Here is a 23,978-nt window from a genome sequence, read left to right as displayed (position 1 = left end):
GAAAATCAGGTGTGTGGTTTGCATTTATTTTATTTTATTTACCTTGATATTGGAAATATTACATATAACGAATAAGTGGTTAAATTAAATGTCTAATTGAATTTCTATGAAATCGAGAATTAGAAATATCGTAGATTGGTGTAGAAAAATTTTTATGAATCAAATAAACACATGGTATGTATATTGTAAATTGTGTCATTTGCATATATTACTAGACACGTAGCATATATTATACAGTTGAATAAATTATATGTCTAGTTGTTTTTCCTTTAAAACCGAATGTATGAAAATCTCCTAGATTAATGTACGAGAATTTTGTAAGGGTATATAAATTAGAACAAATGAAGTTTGGAGTCAATGCATGAAATAATAAAACCGCAGCCCCTTAGTGAGCAAATAAGTTAATACTAATGACCTAACTAACCCTGAATCTTGGTTAAACTACTATGCAACCTAAGGAAGCCGTCTTCTGGAAGATAACCGAGAGGAAACAAAGAGAAAGAAATTGCTAGTTGGGCGGTGACCGAGAGGAAAGAAACACAAGGCAGCTTTCTTTCTTTCTTTCCAAAAACGGAATCGAGGGAGTGGAACTAAGAGTGAGGGAGAGAAAATTTGGTTAGCTTCATCATTTGCTGATCATAATCAATAAGAGAAAGGCAAGGAAAATAGGAGGGATAGCTGGTGCAGACCTTGAGGAAACAAAGCTGGGAAAATCTGGTCAGTCTGCAATTTTTAACTCTTAAAGGAAAGAGGTAAATTCTCTGTGATCAATACTTATTTATTGAGTATAAATGAATATATATATATATATATCTACAAGCTGCAAGATAAGTTTTAGCAGAGGAAATGAGCTTCGATTGAAGAAAAATTCTGGTTTGAGATTAAAATGATTATTTGACTGAAGTTGTAGCAACCGGGAGTTAATTACATGAATTTCAGCTCATTAGCAGTGTAAAAATGGAAAATATAATATAAGAAAAGCATGTCATATGGTTATCTCAGGTATTACAAGAAGTTTAGTTGAAGAAATTTGGGAAAAGTTGGAAATTGGGAGGACCGATGGAAGATCCTTACTGGAATTTTTCCAGCTTCATCCGAGTGGGGGGGGGGGAATGGAAAAGTTTCAGCTGTCTTGATTTCTTCATGCATGAGAGGTTTGAGCATAAAATGGAGGGATCTAGTAGAAGAAACTCGTCTTTAGGCATTACTTGCTGCTACGAACCAGCTTTATAGCCGAGAAAGGATATAAATCTTGGTTCAGCTTTTCTCTTGGATTTTTGGTTATAAATTTCTATGTTTTGCTTAAGATGGTCTGTAGTTAAATGATCATCCCCTGCATGTCTAGTTGGAGCATGAAACTGAAAAGAAAATTATGAGAAAACACCACATGTTAAACTGTTATACTGCTGTAAATTGTAATTAGTTGATGACAGATTGTTGTGCGTAGCTTTTGGGTTGAATAATTTGTTGAAACTAGATGCAATTTGCCTTGGTATATGCTGGACTGAATGTACTTTAAATATTTAGAGCTTTAAGCAAGTGAAAGAATAGAGTTTTTGTCGAAAGCTTGAAGTAACGTTACTAGTTTTGGTTGCTGACAAAGAAAATGAAACAGATTGTGCTTGTGACCGTCCCTTTTTGGCCTTGAAAACGCGATAACTGGATGTCGATGTCTTCAGAAGAAATGTAGGTCTATGTCTTAGCTTCGAAACGCTATAAAATTCCTCAATCCGATAAGCGTAACTCCAGTTGTGATCAAAACATCAGAGGGTGGCAAAGCTGTCTTTCTTGCTGCTTTCCTTTTGTTCCCGGATGCACTTTGCTTTGATAATGGCCGTGAGGAACCAACTTTGAACCAGCATTTCCTCTAATTTCCAACTTTGTAAGCTTTCATAGATGATAGCTACGGTTACCCTGAGATTTAATGGCTATATACAGCTCCACAAGTAGAGTTAAACTAAAGCAAATGAGGGGAAAACTCATGATAATTATGTACCTAAATTGGCTTCTACTTACTTAATATTGTCTTCACAAATATTTTAAAGACTATAAAATTTGAGGGACTGGTGTAGTGGAATAAAATTTAACTTACAAATAACTTTGAGTTTAATTAATTAAAAAGGGGACCAATGAAGTACTCCTAAACCGTAATCTTAGAATCTTGAGTGGAAAATGATTTAATTCTAAAATAAATATCTTATAAATTATTAACTTGGGAAAACAGGTATAATTCTTGATTAAAACAATAAAGTCAATGAGTTTCAAAATAAAATGATAAATGAATATTGAATATATTATATTTGTACTTTAAGGTCAAACTAGAATCTGTTTTAGCCTAGACGGAAGAAATGAAATGTTTGCTTGTCTTAATCCTTGCACATTAGATTGGAAATGAGTTAATCTTAGTTCAAGTGTTTTATATGATATTAAAATTTGGTGTATATGTACATTAACCTTGTTTTAAAGCTACCAAACTTAATAATCTTGAAGACAAACGTAAGGAAGGTTGCTAGATTTTGGTGATTCGTTTTATAAGCTTAGGAACTTGGGTTTTAGTTACTTAAACCTTAAATTATGTAAGATGAGTGGTTGTATATAAAATGAATATTCACTTTAGAATTATTAACTTGTACTAGGAAGTAGCCGTGAACCAGGAAACCAACTCGAGACTCGAGAGTAGTCATTTGAATCTTTGGTGAGTGTTTTCCGAATTTATGTGTTAAATTGCTTATGTGTACCTAAGTGTAATTATATGGCAAATGTGCTTATTATGAAATATTGTTAAGTGTTTTCAATTGTCCCTCGCCTTCTAAGTCGAGGGTGTACTTTATCGCACTCGACTTAGTTGAGATTGAAGGTTGATAATTGATCAAGTGATATTGTAAGTGTGCATGTGTGAGGACTCGTAAAAACTATTATTTTTAAGCCTAATTTATGGCTTAATAAATTATCTAATTGGATTTTTACCACGAGGAATATTTTCTAGTCTCATTAGACCTAAATACATGACAATATAATTTCGTTATATTTTTAAAGTGTCTCGTTTCAAAAATTATTTTTCTTAGGAGCCTGTTTAGAGAAAAGGTGAAAATACGTTTGGAGAATTTTGCCAATTAGGAGTACAATTAGCCCGGAAATTTTGGGACATGTACAACGGCTTTAAAATAGATAATTTTAGATTTAAGTACTTAAGTGATAGTTAATAATATTATCGTTATAAGAATTTCTTGGAGGTTTTGCGTAATAGCGTTAAAATTGTCGGTACGCGTTTTCATACGTGCGGCTTTATTTGAGGGACTTTAGACCCTTATTTCGAGACAATAAAGAGTGAATAATATTTATATGAACATAAGTACATTAGAGGTTTAGTGCACTAGTGAACCAAACGCGAGCGAAATCGAGCCCTAAATGCACCAAACGAGCCCTAATGAGGGTTGACTTTGGAGTGAATTTACACCACTCATTTTAATCTTCTCTTGGAAGCTAACCTTGATCAAATTTCACTCTTTCTTCTCTCACCAACAGCCGGCCAGCCTTCCCTCTCTCTCACTCCCTTGCTTCAAAAATTTCTTCATCAAATTAACCACAAAACTTCAATCAATCTTCACCAAACTTGAAGACCATCTAGCAAACTACTTGGAGGTTGGATCTAGCTAACTAAAGGGCTGCATTTCACGGTTTCTTGGAGCCTCTTGAGGACCGAAAATTTCTGTATAACCTTATCCTACACCTTAAACTTGGATTATGATGGTAGAAATACATCTTTAAGCTATTGCATGTGTATGGATGGCTTGATATTGTTGGAAAATTTGAAAAGTGGGCTCTATGAATTCCCACACTTGGGTTGTTACTGATTAGAGGATTAATGTTGGATTTAATGGTAGTTTAGTGGTTAAAATGATGGATTTATGGAGTATTATTGTTGGAAACTCAAAGTTGAGGTCATGACAAGAAATTTCCGAAACTGCCCCTGTTTTGTTCGGCCATGATAAGGCCAATTTTTGGTGATTTATTGGCGTGAACCTGATGTTTATATGTTATGTTATATGTGTAAAAATTTTCATTGGAAAACATTAACGTTTAGATGGGCAAATGAATTTATTCGTGAACTAGGCAAGCTGGAAAATTATTTTCGGATAACCCTGTCCAGCGGTAGCATTTTGACCATAACTTTGTCCTCCGACGTCGAAATTGAGTGCCGTCAGTGGCATTCGAAACTAGACATCCATACCTTTCCAATGGTATAAAATGCGTATTCTGATTCCATGTGTAGGAGCCGAACCATTCGTTTTAAGATAGCTGTCCTGTCTCTCAGATCTGCTGGAATGGTTTGTAGAGGCAGCAACTTGAGGCTCAATTTCGAGCTGGTTAATTGCCAAATTTCAGAACATTTCCTTCTGTGAACTTTTAGTCCTATGAATTTATTTTCCAACACCATAAACCATGCTCAAATCCGAGCTAAATTGACTGAGTTGTGACCAAAACAAGAGGACTGCCCTGTTTTGGAAAAATGTAATATTTGGACTGATTTGAGACAAAACCCGGGAGTGATCTTATTAATTGAAATTTTTGATGCTAAACCATTACCAAAGGTATCATGGATGTATCTTAGACCTTTATTTCACAAATGAACCATGGTTGGATAGCTTTCTTGGTTAAACGATTTGAATTGGGAAATGAAAGTCAAAAGGCAGATTGCCTTAGAAATTTTCCGGAACTTTGGATGATTAGTTAACTACCTTCCCGAGGTTATTTATCCCTGAAATTTGATAGAGAGATACCTTTCATATAGGAGTAAAATACTGCCAATTTTGGTACCAATCCAAGTTCGTTTCGATACCTAATTAAATTTCTAGTGTTGGAGGTTCAAATCTGGAAATTCTTCTCCAGTCTTGAATTCCCCCAACTTTGAGCTACCGTATCTCGGTACTTGAAACTCCGATTCTTGATCCGCTTGCTTTGCTATAAACCTCACTTGCAACTCTAATTGAGTTACAAATTTCAGAGGCCGGTTTGCAACGTGTGAATCGTGCCGAATTTTCAAAGTTGGCCGAAATCCAACTTAATTCTGCCTTGTAAACCGAGTCTGTACCTTCAAGCTCATTTTTGAGCACTTTCCACTTCGATTCATGGAAAAGTGTCTTCTAGGAACTTATAGTACTTTCTAAGAGGTTTCCAACGCTATAAAGTTTTCCAATTCTCGACTTGTGCCGAGTGAGTTACGATATTTCAAAGATTCATAATAAAACTGAAAATTTTCAATTTCAAGGAAATAGAGTTTTTCAAGAACTCTTTATTCTTTTGATATTATCTAAACGTTTTATCCCCGAATTCCTAGATAAAGACTTAAATACTTTTGAACGTTATCAAACCCCACTCGAATCTCGATTTACGAGTAATTGAGGTTCATTTTCACGGAATTCCCTCGATTAATGCTAGTGAACGAATTATTCCTCGATATTTGGGATGTGAATGATAAATTCACTATTATTTGCTCAGGCACACACGAGGACCTTCAAGAGAATTCCCCGGTGGACGCTTGAACTTCCCTTGACCTTACTCACACCTAATATTTGGTGAGTGTCAGGTGTATGTAAACTTGTTACATGTTTAATTGTTATTAATGATTGGAAATCTTGAAAGTGAAGTCGAGTGTGTACTTTACCACACTCGTTCTCATTAGAAATGAAATTTTAATGATTGAAATGCATTGAATGAATGATTGAAATGCATTGAATGAATGAAATGTATTGGTATGCTAGCTGCATACGTCGTTGGAGTGAATCTCCTCGACACACAAGTGCACATGGGGGACGCCCAAATCTCATTGGCCGACCTTGGACTCGAGCCGGCATGGGCTTGGTCGGGAACCTTGGCAAACCATGAGATATATAAGCTTGACCTAATGAGAGGTCTTGCTTGGCATACTCGAATAGTATCGCCATAAACTAATGACAGGCGGGCCCGATACAGGGGTATGTAAGGTGAAAGGGGACAGGTTAAGTGGAGTTCTGCGGACTAAACCTACCCGATTGACGGAGTGTCAATTCGTGGAGGTTATTGCTCGTGCAAATGGAACTCAACTCCTGAGAGCTACTATATCCTTGAATTGTTTCTGTTTACTTTTCCCGCTCGAATTGTTAATTATTGCAATATTATTGCTTGACTTGTAAATTGAGATTGTTATTTGAGCAATGTGCTTGCATGTGTGTTCTTGGCCTCACGAGCGTTTTGCTCACCCTGTAGATTTGTTTTACTTAACAGGACTGGATCCGGGGACGTATTGGAGAAACTCTCTTGATGTACTTTTGTTTAGGGTTTCCGTCATCATTTTGTCGATGCCTCTTGGTTTTGAGTTGTACTGTTGTATTTGGAGTGTAGCATTTGGGCATGAGATGAATTTGGGTTTAAAGTTGTATTTTGAACACCCGATGTACGGGTTGGATAATAGATGACCATGGTTAACTTGAACACTTCCGCATCACTGTATTTATGTTTTGTACATGTGACTATTAGATTAGTTATAAGCTTGAATGTTTTGCGTGAGTCCTGGCGAGAGCTGAGCAGGCGTCCCGCAGATACCCTTTGGTTCGCCTTAGGGAGAAGTGGGGGCGTCACAGTTGGTATCAGAGCACTAGGTTAGAGGTTTATATGGGAGACATATTAGATATTCTACCTTTAAGACTCGATATGGGATGACTTAATCATACCCTAAGTGATACTTGAGGCGAGCTAGCAACTAAGTTAGTCCTACCTCAAGTGACAATCGGGATGAACCAACGATTAAGTTAGGCATGCATTGCAGGATATTGGAACTGGGTAGTGATTTAAGTTTCTAACCTGAAAAGTATTATTATTTTGCAGGGATGGATGACGGAAATGGAGCCCCGACAGCTAACGGGAATGGCCATACGAATGGTCATGTAGTGCCTCCTAGACCTATCTATTACCGAACTTTAGCTGGGGGAGCTCGTGTGCGCTACTCGCCTGATCCTCGATACCCCCCATGTGCTTGTAGGGTGACTTTTGCTTACCCAAACCATGTTGTACTGGCCTTGGACGACGAGCGTCGTCAGTTGGTGACTGCCAACTTGGACTTACAGGCTGAGGTGGACGAGCTACGACAGATGGTGAGTGCTCAGGGCGAGAGGGTCGCCGAGCTTGAGGAGGTGATTGAGGGCGAGGTTACCACATCTGCTGTGGTTAATGAGGAGCTCCGGAGCACTAGAGCTCAGCTTACTAGACTGAGAGAGGAGGTCCGTAGTCGGGCTTCCGATATTGTAGCTGATGCCACTAGACTAGTCGATGAGGCTATGGGGGTAACCCAGGACTCTGAAGAGGATCCGGAGGAGGATCCTGAGGAGGAGGTTCCTCCTGATAGTCCTACTGTGGACTAGGTCTAGGCAGTTTGACCACTCTTTTGACTAGTATAGCTAGAATTAGCTGGGGTGATGCTAAGTGCTGAGGCCATTGTATTTTGCATGACTGTGTGGCTTATTTTGACGCACTTGCTCTTACTTTAGTCTTCTGTGACTAAAAGTACTTCTGTGGCACTTGTGTGCTATACTTTTGTGACTACCCCATGACTTGCTAATTGTATGAATTTGATATGTTAATGAATGTAAATTATTGTTAATTTCAATATTTTCTTGATCGGCTCCTGCTCTTTACTTTGCACCGCATAATTTATTTATTTATTTCTTGCATTAGGCACGCCTAAGTTATGGAAGGGTTAAGAAGGGGTCGAGGCCGTGGTCGAGGCCGTGGGCGGGGGACTAGACCGGCCCAACCTCAGGGGAATGACCAGGGATCAGCAACTGGACCGATCCAGGGCCAGGAAAATATAGAGGGTAATCAAGTGGCTACTGCCATTAATAGGATGACAGATATCCTAGAGCGTTTAGCTGATAGACAAGGACCTGGACCGTTTAACCAGCCTGGGGTCAGGAAAGAGGAGAGGATAGAGCCCTAGAGAGATTCTTAAAATTTAACCCGCCTAAGTTCCTTGGCGAGTCTGATCCTGAGGTCGCGGAGAATTGGTTAGAAAGGATGACCAACATATTCGCTGCTTTAGATTACACTGAGGATAGGCGAGTGAACTTTGCTGCTTTCCAATTTGAGGGAGTAGCCCGTGCTTGGTGGGATCTGATAAAAGGAAAATGGGAGAGGGTTCAAACCCCTTGGACTTGGGAGAATTTCACAAGGGAGTTTAATGAAAAGTTTCTTCCGCCCTTAATCCAAGAGAAGAGTGAGGATGAATTTATTAAGTTGAAACAAGGAACCCTTACTGTAGCAGAGTATGAAGGGAAGTTCACTAAACTTTCCAAATACGCTCCCGAGTTAGTAGCCAATGAACGGAGGAGGATTAGAAGGTTTGTACAGGGACTTAATGTGGAACTTCAGAAGGGCCTGGCTGTAGCCCAAATCTCTACCTTTATTGAGGCTTTAGAGAAAGCGCAAAGGGTTGAGAATGCAAGATCTCAAGTGAGGGATTTTCACAACAAAAAAAGGAATTTTCCTAGTCGCACTTCTGGGCAGACCAGTAAGAATGTACACCCTTCTAAAATGGGAAGAGGAGAAGGAGGAACGAGAACTGCTGGAGCTTCTAGGGGAGCTCTATCTAGAGGAGGTCGTAGCGGGACGACTCAAGTTAGGGGGGCACCTTCTGTTGGATCGACTGTGACTCCTCAAATTACATGTGGGTATTGTGGTAAACCCAACCATTCTGAGAACGATTGCTGGAGAAAGTTGGGGAAATGTTTATTTTGTGGTAGTACGGAACATCAAGTCGGCAATTGTCCAAAATCACCAAAGACAGGGGGAAATGCTCAAAGGCCAGAAAAGTCAACTTCTAAGCAGACCAGTGCCGGAGGGAGCCGACCGAAAGTACCGGCCAGGGTTTATGCACTGGATTATCAACAAGTTCTTGAGGCAACTGAGGTGGTAGAAGGTACAATCCCAATCTTTCACCATTTAGTTAGGGCTTTAATTGATCCGGGTGCAACTCATTCCTTTGTAAACCCTAACTTCATGAATGAGATAGACTTGAAGCCAATTAAGTTACCATATGACTTGGAGGTTAAAACACCTACTGGAGACAAAAGTTTAATTGCTAATCTGGAGTACAGGAATAGTGAAATCTATGTAGGGGAACGAAAATTATGGGTCGATTTGATCGGTTTGACGATTAAGGGATACGATGTAATCTTGGGAATGGATTGGTTAGCCCGTTATAATGCTCAGTTAAACTGTAGGACGAAAATTGTAGAGTTGCATATTCCAGGTGAAGCAACCCTGAAACTGGATGTAAGGGGTAGATTAGTTTCGTCTGCACTTATTTCAGGAATTCGGGCTAGAAAATTATTAAGTAAAAGAGCTCAAGGGTATTTGGCTTTTCTTATTAACACTCCTAGTGATAAGGTGAATTTGGAAGACACACCGGTAGTAAAGGATTTTTCAGATGTTTTTCCTGAAGAATTGGAGTCTCTACCCCCGGAACGGGAAATAGCTTTTAAGATCGATGTGATTCCGGGAGTGGCACCTATTTCTAGAACACCATATCAGATGGCTGCAGCGGAATTGAAAGAGTTGAAATTACAACTGCAAGACCTGTTGGAAAGGGAATTTTTAAAAGAGAGTAATTCCCCGTGGGGAGACCCAATTTTGTTTGTAAAGAAAAAAGATGGGAGTTTGAGGTTATGTATAGATTATCGAGGCTTAAATGATGTTACGATTAAGAATAAATACCCACTGTCCCACATTGATGAGTTGTTTGACCAATTGCAAGGAGCTGTAGTATTCTCAAAATTAGATTTGAGACAGGGTTATTACCAGTTAAGGATTTTGGAGAGGGACATACCCAAGACTGCTTTTAACTCGAGATATGGGCATTTTGAGTTTGCCGTGATGCCATTTGGGTTAACAAATGCTCCTGCTGCTTTTATGGATTTAATGCATAGGATTTTTAAGCCCTATTTGGACCAATTTGTAGTGGTGTTTATTGATGATATTTTGGTATATTCTAAAAATGTGGAGGATCATGAAAAGCATTTGAGAATTGTTTTGCAAACTTTAAGGAAACATCAACTATACGCTAAATTAGTAAGTGTGAATTCTGGCTAAAAGAAGTGACTTTCTTGGGACAGATAATTTCTAAGAATGGGATTAAAGTGGATCCAGCTAAAGTTGAAGCTGTTTCGAAATAAAACGACCGGAAAATCCTACCGAGGTTCGGAGTTTTATTGGATTAGCAGGGTATTACCGGAGATTCATTCAAGATTTTTCGAAAATTGCTGGACCCATGACTGAATTGACCAAGAAAAATGGGAAGTTTATATGGAATCCTAAGTGTGAGGAAAGTTTTCAGGAATTGAAAGGACGGCTGACAATGGCACCTGTGTTAGCTTTGCCAAATGGAAAGGATAGTTTTGTGGTTTACACAGACGCTTCTAAGGAAGGATTGGAGTGTGTTCTAATGCAAAATGACAGGGTGATAGCATATGCCTCTAGGAAATTGAAACCGCATGAAGAAAATTACCCGACTCATGATTTGGAGTTAGCAGCTGTGGTCTTTGCTTTAAAGAAATGGAGGCATTACCTGTATGGAGTGACATTTGAGGTTTTTACAGACCACAAAAGCCTTAAGTACTTATTTTCTCAAAAGGAACTGAATTTGAGGTAGCGTAGATGGATGGAATTTTTGGAAGACTATGACTGTACGATTAAATACCATCCAGGGAAAGCTAATGTAGTGGCTGATACTTTGAGTCGTCAAGTACAGATGGCTGGATTGATGATTAAGGAATTTGAATTGTTGGAAGAAGTTAGTCAGTGGAATCCTCGATTGGAACCGAGGAAAGTAATTCTGGGAAACATTGTATTGAATTCTCCTTTGATGGAACGTATCAAAGAATCACAAGGAAAGGACACTGAAGTACAGAAATGGTCGGAAAAGGTTAAAAAGGGGGACAAATCGGATTTTAACTTGGGACCGAACGGTGTATTGAGATTTCGGAATCGGATAGTTGTGCCGAAGGATGAAGGGCTTAGAAAGGAAATTTTAGAAGAGACACACCGATCAAAGTTTACAGTACATCCAGGAGGGAATAAAATGTATCAGGATTTGAAGAGTCTTTATTGGTGGAAAATATGAAGAAGGAGATCGCCCAATTTGTCCAAACGTGCTTAATTTGTCAACAGGTTAAAGCCGAACATCAGAAACCATCAGGGCTTTTGCAACCTCTAGAAATACCTGAGTGGAAATGGGAGAATATCACTATGGATTTTGTATCGGGGTTACCAAGAACACAGAAAGGCCATGATGCGATTTGGGTAATCGTAGATAGATTGACCAAATCAGCTCATTTTCTGCCGATTAATATGAAATATCCATTGGAGAAGTTGGCCAGGTTGTATTTGGATGAGATCATTAGGTTGCATGGAATACCTGTCAGTATCGTATCGGATAGAGATCCAAGATTTGTTTCGAGGTTCCGGCAAAAGATGCAAGAAGTATTAGGGACTAAATTGAACTTTAGTACCACTTACCATCCCCAGACGAATAGACAGTCGGAGGGGACAATTCAAACTCTTGAGGACATGTTACGGACTTGTGTTCTGGACTTTGGAGAGAGTTGGAGTAAGTTTTTGACTTTAGTGGAATTTGCCAACAATAATAGTTTCCACTCTTCTATTCAGATGGCCCCGTATGAGGCACTTTATGGTCAGAGATGTAGGTTTCCAATTTGTTGGGATGAAATAGGTGAACGAAAAATTTTAGACCCGACTACCGTGTCTTGGATTGAGGAAGCTAATGAAAAGGTAAAGTTAGTACGGCAAAGGATTCAAACTGCTCAAAGTAGACAAAAGAGTTATGCCGATAATCGAAGAAAGGATTTGGAGTTCACTGTTGGAGATATGGTATTTCTCAAGATTACGCCTTTAAAAGCAAGCTTGATGTCCGGAAAAGGGAAGAAACTACAACCAAGGTTTGTAGGGCCTTATAAGATTATTCAACGAGTTGGGAATGTAGCCTATAAGCTGGAATTACCACCGAACTTATCTCGAATTCATAATGTGTTCCATGTGTCCATGCTTAAGAAATATCATCCAGACCCCTCTCATGTTTTACAACCGGAGAATATTGAGATCGATGAAACCCTAACCTATGAGGAGAGACCGGTAAAACTTCTGGATCGAAAGGTGAAGGAATTGAGGAACAAGCAGATACCACTAGTGAAAGTTCTATGGAAGAACCACGGAGTAGAGGAAGCAACATGGGAAATTGAAGAGACAATCAGAGAGAAGTATCCAGACTTGTTCATCAACCAAGGTAAATTTCGAGGACGAAATTTTCTTAAGGGGGAGAGAATGTGAGGACTCGTAAAAACTATTATTTTTAAGCCTAATTTATGGCTTAATAAATTATCTAATTGGATGTTTACCACGAGGAATATTTTCTAGTCTCATTAGACCTAAATACATGACAATATAATTTCGTTATATTTTTAAAGTGTCTCGTTTCAAAAATTATTTTTCTTAGGAACTTGTTTAGAGAAAAGGTGAAAATACGTTTGGAGAATTTTGCCAATTAGGAGTACAATTAGCCCGGAAATTTTGGGACATGTACAACGGCTTTAAAATAGGTAATTTTAGATTTAAGTACTTAAGTGATAGCTAATAATATTATCGTTATAAGAATTTCTTGGAGGCTTTGCGTAATAGCGTTAAAATTGTCGGTACGCGTTTTCATACGCGCGGCTTTATTTGAGGGACTTTAGACCCTTATTTCGAGACAATTAAGAGTGAATAATATTTATATGAACATAAGTACATTAGAGGTTTAGTGCACTAGTGAACCAAATGCGAGAGAAATCGAGCCCTAAACGCACCAAACGAGCCCTAATGAGGGTTGACTTTGGAGTGAATTTACACCACTCATTTTAATCTTCTCTTGGAAGCTAACCTTGATCAAATTTCACTCTTTCTTCTCTCACCAACAGCCGGCCAGCCTTCCCTCTCTCTCACTCCCTTGCTTCACAAATTTCTTCATCAAATTAACCACAAAACTTCAATCAATCTTCACCAAACTTGAAGACCATCTAGCAAACTACTTGGAGGTTGGATCTAACTAACTAAAGGGCTGCATTTCACGGTTTCTTGGAGCCTCTTGAGGACCGAAAATTTCTGGTTTAAAGCACTAAGGAGGTATAACCTCATCCTACACCTTAAACTTGGATTATGATGGTAGAAATACATCTTTAAGCTATTGCATGTGTATGGATGGCTTGATATTGTTGGAAAATTTGAAAAATGGGCTCTATGAATTCCCACACTTGGGTTGTTGCTGATTAGAGGATTAATGTTGGATTTAATGGTAGTTTAGTGGTTAAAATGATGGATTTATGGAGTATTATTGTTGGAAACTCAAAGTTGAGGTCATGACAAGAAATTTCCGAAACTGCCCCTGTTTTGTTCGGCCATGATAAGGCCAATTTTTGGTGATTTATTGGCGTGAACCTGATGTTTATATGTTATGTTATATGTGTAAAAATTTTCATTGGAAAACATTAACGTTTAGATGGGCAAATGAATTTATTCGTGAACTAGGCAAGCTAGAAAATTATTTTCGGATAACCCTGTCCAGCGGTAGCATTTTGACCATAACTTTGTCCTCCGACGTCGAAATTGAGTGCTGTCAGTGGTATTCGAAACTAGACATCCATACCTTTCCAACGGTATAAAATACGTATTCTGATTCCATTTGTAGGAGCCGAACCATTCGTTTTAAGATAGCTGTCCTGTCTCTCGGATCTGCTGCGCACTTGCTCTTACTTTAGTCTTCTGTGACTAAAAGTACTTCTGTGGCACCTGTGTGCTATATTTTTGTGACTACCCCATGACTTGCTAATTGTATGAACTTAATATGTTAATGAATGTAAATTATTGTTAATTTCAATATTTTCTTGATCGGCTCCTGCTCTTTTGTACTTTTTGCAGCACCCGCATATTTAATTTTTTTTATTTCCTTGCATTAAGGGCTAAGAAGGGGTTGAAGGGCCGTGGTTCGAGGCCGTGGGCGGGGGACTAGACCTGCCCAACCTCAGGGGAATGACCAGGGATCGGCAATTGGGCCGACCCAGGGCCAGGAAAATATATAGGGTAATCAAGTGGCTACTGCCATTAATAGGATGACGGATATCCTAGAGCGTTTAGCTGATAGACAAGGACCTGGACCATTTAACCAGCCTGGGGGTCAGGAAAGAGGAGAGGATAGAGCCCTAGAGAGATTCTTAAAATTTAACCCGCCTAAGTTCCTTGGCGAGCCTGATCCTGAGGTCGCGGAGAATTGGTTAGAAAGAATGACCAACATATTCGCTGCTTTAGATTACACTGAAGATAGGCGAGTGAACTTTGCTGCTTTCCAATTTGAGGGAGTAGCCCGTGCTTGGTGGGATCTGATAAAAGGAAAATGGGAAAGGGCTCAAACCCCTTGGACTTGGGAGAATTTCACAAGGGAGTTTAATGAAAAGTTTCTTCCGCCCTTGATCCAAGAGAAGAGGGAGGATGAATTTATTAAGTTGAAACAAGGAACCCTTACTGTAGCAGAGTATGAAGGGAAGTTCACTAAACTTTCCAAATACGCTCCCGAGTTAGTAGCCAATGAACGGAGGAGGATTAGAAGGTTTGTACAGGGACTTAATGTGGAACTTCAGGAGGGCCTGGCTGCAGCCCAAATCTCTACCTTTACTGAGGCTTTAGAGAAAGCGCAAAGGGTTGAGAATGCAAGATCTCAAGTGAGGGATTTCCACAACAGAAAAAGGAATTTTCCTAGTCGTATTTCTGGGCAGACCAGTAAGAATGTACACCCTTCTAAAATGGGAAGAGGAGAAGGAGGAACGAGAACTACTGGAGCTTCTAGGGGAGCTCTATCTAGAGGAGGTCGTAGCGGGACGACTCAAGTTAGGGGGGCACCTTCTGTTGGATCGACTGTAACCCCTCAAGTTACATGTGGGTATTGTGGTAAACCCAACCATTCTGAGAACGATTGCTGGAGAAAGTTGGGGAAATGTTTATTTTGTGGGAGTACGGAACATCAAGTCGCCAGTTGTCCAAAATCACCAAAGACAGGGGGAAATGCTCAAAGGCCAGAAAAGTCAACTTCTAAGCAGACCAGTGCCGGAGGGAGCCGATCGAAAGTACCGGCCAGGGTTTATGCACTGGATTATCAACAAGTTCCTGAGGCAATTGAGGTGGTAGAAGGTACAATCCCAATCTTTCACCGTTTAGCTAGGGTTTTAATTGATCCGGGTGCAACCCATTCCTTTGTAAACCCTAACTTCATGAATGGGATAGACTTGAAGCCAATTAAGTTACCATATGACTTGGAGGTTAAAACACCTACTGGAGACAAAAGCTTAATTGCTAATCTGGAATACAGGAATAGTGAAATCTATGTAGGGGAACGGAAATTATGGGCCGATTTGATCGGTTTGACGATTAAGGGATATGATGTAATCTTGGGAATGGATTGGTTAGCCCGTTATAATACTCAGTTAAACTGTAGGACGAAAATTGTAGAGTTGCATATTCCAGGAGAAGCAACCCTGAAACTGGATGTAAGGGGTAGATTAGCTTCGTTTGCACTTATTTGAGGAATTCGGGCTAGAAAATTATTAAGTAAAGGAGCTCAAGGGTATTTGGCTTTTCTTATTAACACTCCTAGTGATAAGGTGAATTTGGAAGACACACCAGTAGTAAAGGATTTTCCAGATGTTTTTCCTGAAGAATTGGAGTCTCTACCCCTGGAACGGGAAATAGCTTTTAAGATCGATGTGATTCCGGGAACAGCACCTATCTCAAGGACACCATATAGGATGGCTCCCGCTGAATTGAAGGAATTGAAGTTACAATTACAGGATTTGTTGGAACGGGGTTTTATACGAGAGAGTGATTCCCCGTGGGGAGCCCCAGTTTTGTTTGTAAAGAAGAAAGATGGGAGTTTGAGGTTATGTATAGATTATCGAGGTTTAAATGATATTATGATTAAGAATAAATACCCACTGCCCCACATTGATGAGTTGTTTGACCAATTGCAAGGAGCTGTAGTATTTCTCAAAATTGGATTTGAGACAGGGTTATTACCAGTTAAGGATTTTGGAGAAGGACATACCCAAGACTGCTTTTAACTCGAGATATGGGCATTTTGAGTTTGCCGTAATGCCATTTGGGTTAACAAATGCTCCTGCTGCTTTTATGGATTTAATGCATAGGGTTTGTAAGCCCTATTTGGATCAATTTGTAGTGGTGTTCATTGATGATATTTTGGTATATTCTAAGAATGTGGAGGATCATGAAAAGCATTTGAGAATTGTTTTGCAAACTTTAAGGAAACATCAACTATACGCTAAATTTAGTTAGTGTGAGTTCTGGTTACAAGTTGTGACTTTCTTAGGACACATAATTTCTGAGAATGGGATTAAAGTGGATCCAGCTAAAGTTGAAGCTGTTTCGAAATGAAAACGACCGGAAAACCCTACCGAGGTTCGGAGTTTTATTGGATTAGCAGGGTATTACCGGAGATTCATTCAAGATTTTTCAAAAATTGCTGGACCCATGACTGAATTGACCAAGAAAAATGGAAAGTTTATATGGAATTCTAAGTGTGAGGAAAGTTTTCAGGAATTGAAAGGACGGCTGACAAGGGTACCTGTGTTAGCCTTGCCGAATGGAAAGGATAGTTTTGTGGTTTACACAGATGCTTCTAAGGAAGGATTGGGGTGTGTTCTAATGCAAAATGACGGAGTGATAGCATATGCCTCTAGGAAATTGAAACCGCATGAAGGAAATTACCCGACTCATGATTTGGAGTTAGCAGCTGTGGTCTTTGCTTTAAAGAAATGGAGGCATTACCTGTATGGAGTGACATTTGAGGTTTTTACAGACCACAAAAGTCTTAAGTACTTATTTTCTCAAAAGGAACTGAATTTGAGGCAGCGTAGATGGATGGAATTTCTGGAAGACTATGACTGTACGATTAAATACCATCCAGGAAAAGCTAATGTAGTGGCTGATGCTTTGAGTCGTCAAGTACAGATGGCTGGATTGATGATTAAGGAATTTGAATTGTTGAAAGAAATTAGTCAGTGGAATCCTCGATTGGAACCGAGGAAAGTAATTCTGGGGAACATTGTATTGAATTCTCCTTTGATGGAACGTATCAAGGAATCCCAAGGAAAGGACACTGAAGTACAGAAATGGTCGGAAAAGGTTAAAAAGGGGGACAAATCGAATTTTAACTTGGGACCAAACGGTGTATTGAGATTTCGGAATCGGGTAGTTGTGCCAAAAGATGAAGGACTTAGAAAGGAAATTTTAGAAGAGGCACACCGATCAAAGTTTACAGTACATCCAGGAGGGAATAAAATGTACCAGGACTTGAAGAGTCTTTATTGGTGGAAAAATATGAAGAAGGAGATTGCCCAATTTGTCCAAACGTGCTTAATTTGTCAACAGGTTAAAGCCGAACATCAGAAACCATCAGGGCTTTTGCAACCTCTAGAAATACCTGAGTGGAAATGGGAGAATATCACTATGGATTTTGTATCGGGGTTACCAAGAACACAGAAAGGCCATGATGCGATTTGGGTAATCGTAGATAGATTGACCAAATCAGCTCATTTTCTGCCAATTAATATGAAATATCCATTGGAGAAGTTGGCCAGGTTGTATTTGGATGAGATCATTTGGTTGCATGGAATACCTGTCAGTATCGTATCGGATAGAGATCCAAGATTTGTTTCGAGGTTCTGGCAAAAGATGCAAGAAGTATTAGGGACTAAATTGAACTTTAGTACCACTTACCATCCCCAGACGGATGGACAGTCGGAGAGGACAATTCAAACTCTTGAGGACATGTTACGGACTTGTGTTCTGGACTTTGGAGAGAGTTGGAGTAAGTTTTTGACTTTAGTGGAATTTGCCTACAATAATAGTTTCCACTCTTCTATTCAGATGGCCCCGTATGAGGCACTTTATGGTCGGAGATGTAGGTCTCCAATTTGTTGGGATGAAGTAGGTGAACGAAAAATTTTAGACCCGACTACCGTGTCTTGGATTGAGGAAGCTAATGAAAAGGTAAAGTTAGTACGGCAAAGGATTCAAACTGCTCAAAGTAGACAAAAGAGTTATGCCGATAATCGAAGAAAGGATTTGGAGTTCACTGTTGGAGATATGGTATTTCTCAAGATTACGCCTTTAAAAGCAAGCTTGATGTCCGGAAAAGGGAAGAAACTACAACCAAGGTTTGTAGGGCCTTATAAGATTATTCAACGAGTTGGGAATGTAGCCTATAAGCTGGAATTACCACCGAGCTTATCTCGAATTCATAATGTGTTCCATGTGTCCATATTTAAGAAATATCATCCAGACCCCTCTCATGTTCTACAACCGGAGAATATTGAGATCGATGAAACCCTGACCTATGAGGAGAGACCGGTAAAACCCTGACCTATGAGATCGAAAGGTGAAGGAATTGAGGAACAAGCAGATACCACTAGTGAAAGTTCTATGGAAGAACCACGGAGTAGAGGAAGCAACATGGGAAGTTGAAGAGACAATCAGAGAGAAGTATCCAGACTTGTTCATCAACCAAGGTAAATTTCGAGGACGAAATTTTCTTAAGGGGGAGAGGATGTGAGGACTCGTAAAAACTATTATTTTTAAGCCTAATTTATGGCTTAATAAATTATCTAATTGGATTTTTACCACGAGGAATATTTTCTAGTCTCATTAGACCTAAATACATGACACTATAATTTCGTTATATTTTTAAAGTATCTCGTTTCAAAAATTATTTTTCTTAGGAACTTGTTTAGGGAAAAGGTGAAAATACGTTTGGAGACTTTTTGCCAATTAGGAGTACAATTAGCTCGGAAATTTTGGGACATGTACAACGGCTTTAAAATAGGTAATTTTAGATTTAAATACTTAAGTGATAGTTAATAAAATTATCGTTATAAGAATTTCTTGGAGGTTTTGCGTAATAGCGTTAAAATTGTCGGTACGCGTTTTCATACGCGCGGCTTTATTTGAGGGACTTTAGACCCTTATTTCGAGGCAATTAAGAGTGAATTATATTTATATGAACATAAGTACATTAGAGGTTTAGTGCACTAATGAACCAAACGCGAGAGAAATCGAGCCCTAAACGCACCAAACGAGCCCTAATGAGGGTTGACTTTGGAGTGAATTTACACCACTCATTTTAATCTTCTCTTGGAAGCTAACCTTGATCAAATTTCACTCTTTCTTCTCTCACCAATAGCCGGCCAGCCTTCCCTCTCTCTCACTCCCTTGCTTCACAAATTTCTTCATCAAATTAACCACAAAACTTCAATCAATCCTCACCAAACTTGAAGACCATCTAGCAAACTACTTGGAGGTTGGATCTAGCTAACTAAAGGGCTGCATTTCACGGTTTCTTGGAGTCTCTTGAGGACCGAAAATTTCTGGTTTAAAGCACTAAGGAGGTATAACCTCATCCTACACCTTAAACTTGGATTATGATGGTAGAAATACATCTTTAAGCTATTGCATGTGTATGGATGGCTTGATATTGTTGGAAAATTTGAAATGTGAGCTCTATGAATTCCCACACTTGGGTTGTTGCTGATTAGAGGATTAATGTTGGATTTAATGGTAGTTTAGTGGTTAAAATGATGGATTTATGGAGTATTATTGTTGGAAACTCAAAGTTGAGGTCATGACAAGAAATTTCCGAAACTGCCCCTGTTTTGTTCGGCCATGGTAAGACCAATTTTTGGTGATTTATTGGCGTGAACCTGATGTTTATATGTTATGTTATATGTGTAAAAATTTTTATTGGAAAACATTAACGTTTAGATGGGCAAATGAATTTATTCGTGAACTAGGCAAGCTGGAAAATTATTTTCAGATAACCCTGTCCAGCGGTAGCATTTTGACCATAACTTTGTCCTCCGACGTCGAAATTGAGTGCCGTTGGTGGCATTCGAAACTAGACATCCATACCTTTCCAACGATATAAAATGCGTATTCTGATTCCATGTGTAGGAGCCGAACCATTCGTTTTAAGATAGCTGTCCTGTCTCTCGGATCTGCTGGAATGGTTTGTAGAGGCAGCAACTTGAGGCTCAATTTCGAGCTGGTTTCTTGCCAAATTTCAGAACATTTCCTTCTGTGAACTTTTAGGCCTATGAATTTATTTTCCAATGCCATAAACCATGCTCAATTCCGAGCTAAATTGACTGAGTTGTGACCAAAACAAGAAGACTGCCCTGTTTTGGAAAAACGTAATATTTGGACTGATTTGGGACAAAACCCGGGAGTGATCTTATTAATTGAAATTTTTGATGCTAAACCATTACCAAAGGTATCATGGATGTATCTTAGACCTTTATTTCACAAATGAACCATGGTTGGATAGCTTTCTTGGTTAAACGATTTGAATTGGGAAATGAAAGTCAAAAGGCAGATTGCCTTAGAAATTTTCCGGAACTTTGGATGATTAGTTAACTACCTTCCCGAGGGTATTTTTCCCTGAAATTTGATAGAGAGATACCTTTCATATAGGAGTAAAATACTGCCAATTTTGGTACCAATCCAAGTTCATTTCGATACCTAATTAAATTTCTAGTGTTGGAGGTTCAAATCTGGAAATTTTTCTCCAGTCTTGAATTCCCCCAACTTTGAGCTACCGTATCTCGGTACTCGAAATTCCGATTCTTGATCCGCTTGCTTTGCTATAAACCTCACTTGCAACTCTAATTGAGTTACAAATTTCAGAGGCTGGTTTGCAACGTGTGAATCGTGCCGAATTTTCAAAGTTGGCCGAAATCCAACTTAATTCTACCTTGTAAACCGAGTCTGTACCTTCAAGCTCATTTTTGAGCACTTTCCACTTCGATTCATGGAAAAGTGTCTTCTAGGAACTTATAGTACTTTCTAAGAGGTTTCCAACGGTATAAAGTTTTCCAATTCTCGACTTGTACCGAGTGAGTTACGATTTTTCAAAGATTCATAATAAAACTGAAATTTTCCAATTTCAAGGAAATAGAGTTTTTCAAGAACTCTTTATTCTTTTGATATTATCTAAACGTTTTATCCCCGATTTCCTAGATAAAGACTTAAATACTTTTGAACGTTATCAAACCCCACTCAAACCTCGATTTACGAGTAATTGAGGTTCATTTTCACGGAATTCCCTCGATTAATGCTAGTGAACGAATTATTCCTCGATATTTGGGATGTGAATGATAAATTCACTATTATTTGCTCAGGCACACACGAGGACCTTCAAGAGGATTCCCCGGTGGACGCTTGAACTTCCCTTGACCTTACTCACACCTAATATTTGGTGAGTGTCAGGTGTATGTAAACTTGTTACATGTTTAATTGTTATTAATGATTGAAAATCTTGAAAGTGGAGTCGAGTGTGTACTTTACCACACTCGTTCTCATTAGAAATAAAATTTTAATGATTGAAATGCATTGAATGAATGATTGAAATGCATTGAATGAATGAAATGTATTGGTATGCTAGCTGCATACGTCGTTGGAGTGAATCTCCTCGACACACAAGTGCACATGGGGGACGCCCAAATCTCATTGGCCGACCTTGGACTCGAGCCGGCATGGGCTTGGTCGGGAACCTTGGCGAACCATGAGATATATAAGCTTGACCTAATGAGAGGTCTTGCTTGGCATACTCGAATAGTATCGCCACAAACTAATGACAGGCGGGTCCGATACAGGGGTATGTAAGGTGAAAGGGGACAGGTTAAGTGGAGTTCTACAGACTAAACCTACCCGATTGACGGAGTGTCAATTCGTGGAGGTTATTGCTCGTGCAAGTGGAACTCAGCTGCTGAGAGCTACTATATCCTTGAATTGTTTTTGTTTACTTTTCCCGCTTGAATTGTTAATTATTGAAATATTATTGCTTGACTTGTAAATTGAGATTGTTATTTGAGCAATGTGCTTGCATGTGTGTTCTTGGCCTCACGAGCGTTTTGCTCACCCTGTAGATTTGTTTTCCTTAATAGAACTGGATCCGGGGACGTATTGGAGAAACCCTCCTGATGTACTTTTGTTTAGGGTTTCTATCATCATTTTGTCTATGGCTCTTGGTTTTGGGTTGTACTTTTGTATTTGGAATGTAGCATTTGGGCATGAGATGAATTTGGGTTCAAAGTTGTATTTTGAACACCCGATGTACGGGTTGGATAATAGATGACCATGGTTAACTTAAACGCTTCCGCATCACTGTGTTTATGTTTTTGTACTTGTGACTATTAGATTAGTTATAAGCTTGAATGTTTTGCGTGAGTCCTGGTGAGAGTTGGGCAGGCGTCCCGCAGATACCCTTTGGTTCGCCTTAGGGAGAAGTGGGGGCGTCACAGATATGCTCATATTGGTAATGTTATTGTTGCTGTGATCAAAGAAGCAGTACCAAATATGCCCCTAGAAAGGTCAGAAGTAGTCAAAGCTGTAATTGTGCGTACCTATAAAGAACTCAAACGTGACAATGGTATGATAATACGATATGATGACAACGCTGCAGTTGTTATTGACCAAGAAGGAAATCCAGAAGGAACTCAAATTTTTGGCGCAATCGCCCGGGAGTTGAGACAATTAAATTTTACTAAAATAGTCTCATTAGCTCCCGAGGTATTATATGATCGTGATATGTTTAAAGTAGGGTATTTGAAAGAAACAGATTAAGAAATAGATTATATCTCACGTATATACCTTTATTAATTACTCATAAACAAACAAATTAAGTAAAAAAAAAGAAAAGCATATTGATTATATCAAATTTTGAGTCACTAACAATTTTAGTTAATCATGGGTAGGGACATTGTTGCTGTGATAATAACCTCTATACGAAATACTGATATGGATAAAAAAAGAGTGGTTCGAATAACATCTATTAATATTACCGAAAATATCGTTAAAATACTTTTACGAGAAGGTTTTATCGAAAATGCGAGAAAACATCGAGAAAACAACAAATATTTTTTGGTTTTAACGCCGTGACATAGAAGAAACAGGAAAGGGCCCTATAGAAATATTTTAAATTTAAAACGGATCAATCAACCCGATCTACGAATTTATGCTAACTCTCAACGAATTTCTCAAATTTTAGGTGGGATGGGGATTGTAATTATTTCTACTTCTCGAGGAATAATGATAGACCGAGAGGCTCGATTAGAAAGAATCGGTGGAAAAATTTTGTGTTATATATGGTAATCTTTTTAATATACAAATTAGATTCAAAACTTACTATTTGTAATTGTAAAAAATAAAAGAAAAGGAACCAGTTGTCTAATATTGTTCCTCCTCCATTAGTGGATAATTCAAGGGGGGCTTTACCTGGAATGAAAGAACAAAAATGGACTCATGAAGGTTTAATTACCATAACAAACTGGTAAATAGAAGGAACTGAACAAGATATACAATACCACAAACTAATTTTTGTAACTTATCATATTCAACTAATGAGACTGATCCAACACTAAAAGGCCAAACAAACTTACAACTGAAAAACTATCGCTAACATATGAAACACAATAAAAGTTAGGGAGAAAAATTGCAGCGCATACTGAAGGATTGGAGAGAGTGACCTGAAATTGAATCAACTACTGAATGGAAGTCTGTGAACGCTAAATAAGAAGCACTTCTGCACCAATTCTTTCACAGTGTAATTAAACCCCTGTGGAAATTTGGCAACCAAAATACAAAGTATATAGAGTATCTAATCTAGTAGGGAAAAAAATTAGACATAGAAAATTAGTAGGAAAGGTTGCAAAGGAAAAGGAGGAAGAAGCATGGAGTTTTTTTGTGAGCAGTATTTGTGTTCCTAATATATAAACACACAAGCTTTGTGAGTTGTTAAAGATTTTTCTTTCACTGTTGAAAATTTGCCTACTGGCCAACAA

At 38.8% G+C, this 23,978-nt stretch overlaps 1 long non-coding RNA gene across 1 annotated transcript in view; it reads left to right on the top strand.

Annotated features, from left to right (window-relative positions):
* Positions 1-668: 668 nt before the first annotated feature.
* LOC113777611 overlaps positions 669-23,978 on the top strand; it is a 79,109-nt gene continuing 55,799 nt past the window's right edge. Inside the window, exons 1-2 of the long non-coding RNA XR_003469204.1 lie at positions 669-752; positions 2,637-2,695. This is a non-coding gene — a long non-coding RNA (uncharacterized LOC113777611). The remainder of the gene's footprint in view (positions 753-2,636; positions 2,696-23,978) is intronic.

This window comes from Coffea eugenioides, chromosome 1 (assembly GCF_003713205.1).
Source record: "Coffea eugenioides isolate CCC68of chromosome 1, Ceug_1.0, whole genome shotgun sequence".
NCBI lineage: Eukaryota > Viridiplantae > Streptophyta > Magnoliopsida > Gentianales > Rubiaceae > Coffea > Coffea eugenioides.
Note: the sequence above shows the minus strand (reverse complement) of the source record. Positions and strands in the feature narration are given on the sequence as shown.